This window comes from Lutra lutra, chromosome 3 (assembly GCF_902655055.1).
Source record: "Lutra lutra chromosome 3, mLutLut1.2, whole genome shotgun sequence".
Taxonomy (NCBI): domain Eukaryota; kingdom Metazoa; phylum Chordata; class Mammalia; order Carnivora; family Mustelidae; genus Lutra; species Lutra lutra.
In genome coordinates this window covers 150,816,029-150,823,520 of record NC_062280.1, presented here as the reverse complement: position 1 = coordinate 150,823,520, position 7,492 = coordinate 150,816,029, and the positions used below count along the sequence as shown (strand labels likewise).

General features: G+C 31.0%; 1 non-coding gene across 1 annotated transcript; it reads left to right on the top strand.

The window, feature by feature from the left end:
• Positions 1 to 6,838: 6,838 nt before the first annotated feature.
• Positions 6,839 to 6,945, top strand: LOC125096602 (U6 spliceosomal RNA). Its single transcript, XR_007126281.1, has one exon. It is a non-coding gene; the product is annotated as a U6 spliceosomal RNA (small nuclear RNA).
• Positions 6,946 to 7,492: the final 547 nt, after the last annotated feature.

Sequence of the window (7,492 nt, the reverse complement as noted above, 5' to 3'; positions counted from 1 at the left end):
ATACTTGTGTAGTAGGATCTTATTGTTTTAATTTGCATTTCCTTAGTGACATAATATGGAGCATCTTTTCATATGCTTATTTGCCATGTGTGCACTTTCTTATTTCTTCTTTAAGTAATTACTTAAGATCATTAATAGATATCCAGAGGATATAAAAAATATTGATTCAAAGGGGCACATGCACCCTGATGTTTATAACAGCATTATCAACAATAACCAAATTATGGAAAGATCCCACACGTCCATTAACTGATAAAGAAGATGTTACAAATATATGTATATATATATATATATATATATATATATATATATAATTTCCACACATATATAAAATTTAATTCCATTTTATATATTATTATATTGTATGATTTTATTATAATTTTAGATTACATATTATACATTATATTATTATAATATATATTTATATATTATACATATATAATGGAATATTATTCAGTTATGAAAAGAATGAAATCTTGCCATTCGCAAAGACATGGATAGAGCAAGAAAGTGTATTATGCTAAGCGAAATAAATCAGAGAAAGACAAATAGTGTATGATTTCACTCATCCGTGGAATTTAATAAATGAAACAGATGAACATGGGCGAGGGGGAAGAAAGAGAGGGAAACAAATCGTAAGAGACTCTTAACTATAGAGAAGAAACTGTGGGTTGATGGAGGGAAGGTGGGCAGGCATAGGTTAAATGGGTGTGGGTATTAAGGAGGACACTTGTAAGGAGCACTGGGTGTCATATGTAAGTGATGAATCACTAAATTCTACTCATGAAACTAAAAGAAGAAGAAGAAGGAAAAGGAAGAGAAGGAGAAGAACAACAACAACAACTAGAAAAAGAAGGAGGAGGAGAAGAGGAAAAAGAAACCATCACTTGCTAACATTTGGTGTAGTATCAAAGAAGAATAGCCACAGTGATTGAAAATTGTTATTAAAATACTTCTTTTGCAATTACAAAACGAAAAAAGTGGATACACAGGAGTATAATTACTAACCTTAGGGACTACCTTATCAATATTAAAGAACAAAAATTCTACTTAGAACAAAAATTAAAGTCCACATCCAACATAAATTCCTCATTTTAAAATCTAGCCCCATTACTGAATTGTACACTTGAAACTAATATTACACTGTATATTAACTAACTGGAATTTAAATAAAAATTTAGAGATTTTTAAAAAGATCATTAATAGAGTTCCTCTATTTACACATAAATTGGTATTTCAAATAGTTACTCATTGAGGCTGAAAGTTTATCTAAGAAAATGGAGAAAACATACAAATTTTGCCTTAGATACAGATGACACACTTTTCTGCTAATTACAAAGTGATGAAACTGAGTCAAGTAGATTACAGACAATAAAGAGCAATCCACAAGTTCATCAATCACAAAGCATCAAATGTAATGCAATATTCTTAATTTCTACAGAATAGTAACTATCTTGCATAAAATGTTTGCTTTTAAGGAGTAGAACACCATCCTTATTTAAAGTACATTTGCTTCTAATTTTCTAGCAATAAATTTGGTTAAATTTCTTAAGAGTAATGAAATAATCTACAATTTATTTGTAATAGAAAGTAAAAGGCAAAGGGACATAAAATGTCAAAAAAATCTATGCTGGAAAAAAAATCTAAACTGGAAAACTTGAGGACTATTTTCCTTTCCTTTCTTCTAGGATTTCAATGGTTGAGTTTATAAGACTTTCAGGAGTGTTAGTGAGGTATCATATGTTAAAATGCCTAGTCCAGGATATGGTTGGTACTCAATCAATGCTAACTGTATTTGAATTCTAGGCTTGTCTTTACACAGACTTTCAAGAAATTCATTGATCCATATGAATTGAATGATTAATAATTTTGAAAGATAAAATAAAGGTGAGTCTAAACTTCAAAGGCCTTTAATGACATAGCTACTTTTTTGTTTTTTGGTTTTTACTTAATAAACAAAGGAAATCCTCTGAAGACTGTGATCAGGGATATTAAAATATGACAATTTTGCTATAACATAATTAATGTGATTTGATTAGCAAGTGATTGTATATATACATGTGTGCATTAATGTGAGTGAAAGAAAGAGAATGATTAATAAAAAGTCCTTCAAAACTCAAATTGTCTGAATGGAAGGCAAGCATCTTCATTCCTTCCAATATTTTTTTCTTGACGTATGATCCTGAGTGCTTTTCTGTATTGAACTGCATGATTTGTATGTGATAATAAGTCTCTCAGTATGCTCAACTGGATAATTCTCTTTTTTCCTGACAGTTCACACAAATAGCAATAAACTTATCTGATGCCTGCTACTTTCTTTATGTCATTTGGAAATGAGTTATTGTTACACTTTCGGAATAAATTGAATTCTATTCTTTTAAACATGGATTTGAGTAGTCTGGTACTTTAGCTTTTTTCTGTTACATTACAGAATATTATTAAGTCCAAAGTGATACATTGTAGGAATAGTGCCATATAAATCCTGTTGCTTTTGTGGAATCTGGGATTTGTCTCCATGGACACTGAGCCGAGCTAACCTTCTGGGTTTCATAGCCTAACATTGACTCTGAGGACTGAAAACCCAAGCAGTCTTTATTTAAAATGAAGTGACTATAAGTTAAGCAAACATTGTATACATATATATTAGATAACTTACAAAATTTTCTCTACAACATATAGAAGAGAGATTATTAAAATTTTTAGAATTTCCTAAAGCAGTAAAGATGACTACTTTCTCCAATCTTAGTGTTTATAGGTTAATAATTTTGATGCCTCTACTAACACACACTTATGATACTGAATTGGAATGCAAAGAATGTGATATAATGAATGACGGCATATTTATTAATCTAGAGTAAAATCAGACATTAACATAATAAGTATCTCTACTGACTAAGGTAGTAAAAATTCTCCAACAGTATTTCTGTCTACATTAAAAAATAAAAGAAAAAAATGTTTTTTAAAGTGAAGTTATTGCATCAATTACACGGCAAGTTCTATATCAAGATGATTTTATTTTTCCTTGATTTTATTTGAGTAGTATAAATATAGCTTTCCAGTGTGGGTTGTTGTGAAGGTCCTAGGTGCAGATTCTTGTGTTCTGGGAAGAAAAACATTTTTACTAAATTGTGAATCTGCCTTGCTTACTGTTTCACTGAGCCATTGACCAACTCATTCATTGCTGGAGAGTGGCAGATAGGCTAGATTTTACATGGCATTGATAATGTTTTATTTCATCAATGGTTGATTGACCTTAACTCATTATTTTCCTTAGAATTTCAGTAAAGTAAATCTTAATCAACTAGTGATATAGCAGAATCATTATCCAGTTGCTAATTAAATACATGTATGCTACTGTAACAATTATGCTTAATTTCAAATAAATTGGGATAACAATGTTTATAAAAAGCCTCATGAGATATTCAACATATAATAAATATTCACTAATGTTAAATTACATGCAACATGATAATCATAAGTAATTCTTAAAAAATAATTCTAATTAAGGTTTATTATAAAGATTTATGAAGCCAAAAAATATATTTTACACATACTTGTAGTTGTAGCACCCATCCCTAATTTTCCCCAGTATATCAATTTGATTAGTTCTGATTTGGCCTTCATTTGTCAGGACTATTAATGCAGCGCAAGGATTCTAATCATTTTGAATGTTTATGCAAATATTAGATAAACTCTCTTAGCAAGCTCTTGTTCCAGCTATCCCAGGTATTGTTTCCTGTTTTTTGCCAATAAACAATGTGTTGTGTTGGTGGCACACAAACACCATCTAAGAAAGCACTATTTGAAAGAAAGAAAGGGAAAAAGAAAGACCCTTTGAAGTTTGCTTGCTTTTAAATAAGAATAATGGTAATTATTGATATGTATGTCAGAGTTTCAGACAAGACTTGAAACAGAAGTAATCAAATGTGACAATATAAATGAAAATCTGTTTTCTCATTATATTCAGCTTTTGTAGCTGAAGAACATATTGGGAAATTGTGTGTTGTAGAAATGGAGGACATATTTAGAGATGAAGTTTCAGCTAAAGAACCAGATATCATCTGTTGCTTTGTTTAAAGCTGTATTGCAAAATCCAACAGACTTACAGAATGAGCACATTTTTTTTTCAGAATGAATTCATTTTTTAAATGGAATAAAAATAATAGCTAATATTTTGTAAAAGAAGAAGTATGTTAAACTATGGACTGATACTGACATTAATTACATTATTAAAAGCTAAAAAAACACTCTAAAGATACAAACACTAAAAATTTGTTACTAAATTCTGCATTCAATTTTATATATTGATGACACAAAGATTGCTTGTGGACATCTTTTAATGAGGCTGCTTGAATTCCTCCCCAAATATAAAGCCATTGAACTACTTCCTGAGTTCTCTTTTGACAATGATGGCAAAATGACACATAAAGTTATCCCATTTTTGTGACAAACCTTTCAGTTATTGAATGTATGATCATATTAACTTCCTCCTTTAAACAAACAAAAAATCCCCTATAATTACAGAATTAGCTACGGGAATAATTGCTGGTTGTGTTTTGTATTGCCAATTTATTTACCTTTGTAAAAATCATATAACATTTTGACATTTCAAAACATGATTATGTGATAATTATCTATCTCGTGTGTTCTCTCATGCCACAGAATTGGACATCTTCCAGTCACATTCTCCACAGTTCTAATTGGTTATTAACCCTATTCTAAAATGTAAGAGAAAAAGATGATCATCTTGAAACTAATCCCCTCCAGGCAAAAAGAAAAAAAAAAAAAACTAAAGTTAATAAGATAGCCCTAAGTAGAGAATTTTCTTCTTTCTCTGAGATGGTAATTAAGGACATATATATGAGTTACCATATAGTTATATCTGGAATGTAAAACCAAAAGTGGTATTTTCACCTTATTGACTTTTTTTTGAAGTACAGAAAAATATATATCTAACTGCTTTCTGCAATTATCAAAATGGATATACTATAGGCAAAGATATATTTAAACATATATTTAAATAAACTCCATGGGATACAGAGTAATTTTCTTTTCATTTTAAATGAGAGAAAAATGAGGTTCAGAGATCAAGAATTATTCCAAAATTCACATAGTCAGTAAGTGTAAAACTTATATTTAAACTTCAGAGCCCATTCAATTTCCAGTATATTGTGAGGTAGAAGAATGTTGCCCGGGTATGAGGCTTTGGTCAGAGAGTAAAATTCCACATTTTAAACTTTGCAAATGGAGCAGGCTAACATCCTGGCAGTCTTGGTGACGATATTGCTCAAGTGGGGTGAAGAGGAGGAGATCTATAGGTTATTGGGATGGAAATTATTTAAAAATATAGGACAATTGAAAAGTAAGATGTGTTTAATTAAAAATGCATTTAACATTACCCAAGATGCTAGAAAGACCATTTGAACTGTATAGAAAGTCCCAAAGTTACTGATCACTTGATAATGATTTGACAGATATGACTGGTTTTAAGCATAAGTATTTTCCTGGGGGCTAGTATGGGCAGAGGATAGGGCTGAAAAACAGTGGCCCTGATAAGAAATAAAAATGAATGAATTCACATGACCTGGGAAGGGATGAATGTGGGAGTTTAAGAAGCATCAAGCCTAAGGTAAATTATAAAGAAAGCAGAACAAAAGATAAAATAAGATAATACATGAGTAGGAAGCATTTTGGAGTGCTGCAATTTGAGATTTAATTGTTTGGAACATGTTTATCAAAGAAGCAGCTGAATATTACTTATTGTATTATTTTAGAATGCATATTCCACTTTGAGACACAAATGGATTTCATTCAGGAAGACATACTATGTATAATGTGAAAATCAATAACCTTTCATTATATAAAGTAACACATGATTAACCAGGCCTATAAAAATAGTTTTCAATCTATTATTAAGAATATTCTATTTTAACAGTTACTTTAAAAGGATATAAATGATTAGAAAGTGTTAGAATAAAAAATATTTTCCACTACTTTTTCAAAATAGAATTTTCATTTTTATAATCCTTGAGCTTATTACCAGATATATACTTAAGAAATTTATCAGGAAAACAAGGGAATCTGGGTGGCTCAGTTGGTTAAGCATCTGCCTTTGGCTCCTCTGGTCATGATCTCAGGTCCTGGGGTGGAGCCCAGTATCAGGCTTCCTTCCTGCTCAGCGGGAATTCTGCTTCTCCCTCTCCCTCTGCCTCTTCCCCTGTCCCACCCCCACCCCTCCCGCTTGCGTGCACTCTCTCTCTCAAATAAATAAATAAAATCCTTATTAAAAAAAGAAAACAAGAATGCTTAAATATCATATAAGCTAAAAAAGGATATTCAAAGAATGGGTTCTTATATAGCACAACGTTCATGTAATTCAAGTAACACTGCTGTAGCCATGATCCCAGCATATGTTGTTAAAACAGTTGGATACACAAAATTTAAACATACAAATTTTAAGAAATTAAATATAATGAATTTAAATCTGCAGTTAAATGCATATGTAATACCTTTCCTTTGAGGTCTAACTTGCTTTACATAATATCACATAATGACATCAATCAAAGCCTCAAACCCCAGTTGACTGAGAAAGTATAATTCTGCTAAGCTGGTGCTTTGCATCACTTTTAGATCTCAGGCTTGAGTACAAATAAATCTTACCCTAGAATTATAAGAATGAGTGAAGAATTTTGGCAATTTAGAATTTAGAGTGAAGCAGAGAGCAGGGACATGCGGCACAAATTCTTCTTACTATTAATTTCCAATAGAATGCCATCATTCTATTTGGTGGATTTCCTGAAGCTCTAACATGGATACGACTGTGAGAAAAACTACTCAAGTGCTCACTTTGGCAGCACATTTACAAAAATCAGAACAGTAGAGAGAAGCTTAGCATGGCCCCTGTGCAAGAATATCATATGAATTTATGAAGTAGTCCATATTATTAATTGTTTATTAAGTCAAGTTTTTGTTATGATATTAAACAATTTTTGGAAATAGTGGTGATGGTTGCACAACATTTGAATGTAATGAATAGCGTGGAATTTACACTTAAAAACTTAAAAGAGCAAATATATATGTGCAAATAAGCTTATTAAAGCAAAATACAGTTAATCCAGAGAGATTCCATTTTATTAAATCATTGTTCCCCATTCTCCTTACTCTTACAAAAGAAAATTAAAAACTAAAATGTGATATTATAATCATTCTTCTTTCCCATCCTAAAGCCTAATAACAAATATAACAGTGATTTGCACATGGAATACATTGAAAAATAATTAATTCATCTGTAATGAAAGCCATGGTAGGACATGGGGGGTAGTGAGTTAACAAAAAGAGAAACATCATAGTCTGTAAATATTAGGGTACAGTCATGCAGGAAAGATAAGAGGGAGAAATAAGTTCCTTTGGTAGATTTGATCCTGCCCATAATTAGGTACTAAACTTCTCCAACTGTATGACCTGAGTGCCCATGGGATGATCCAGACACTGA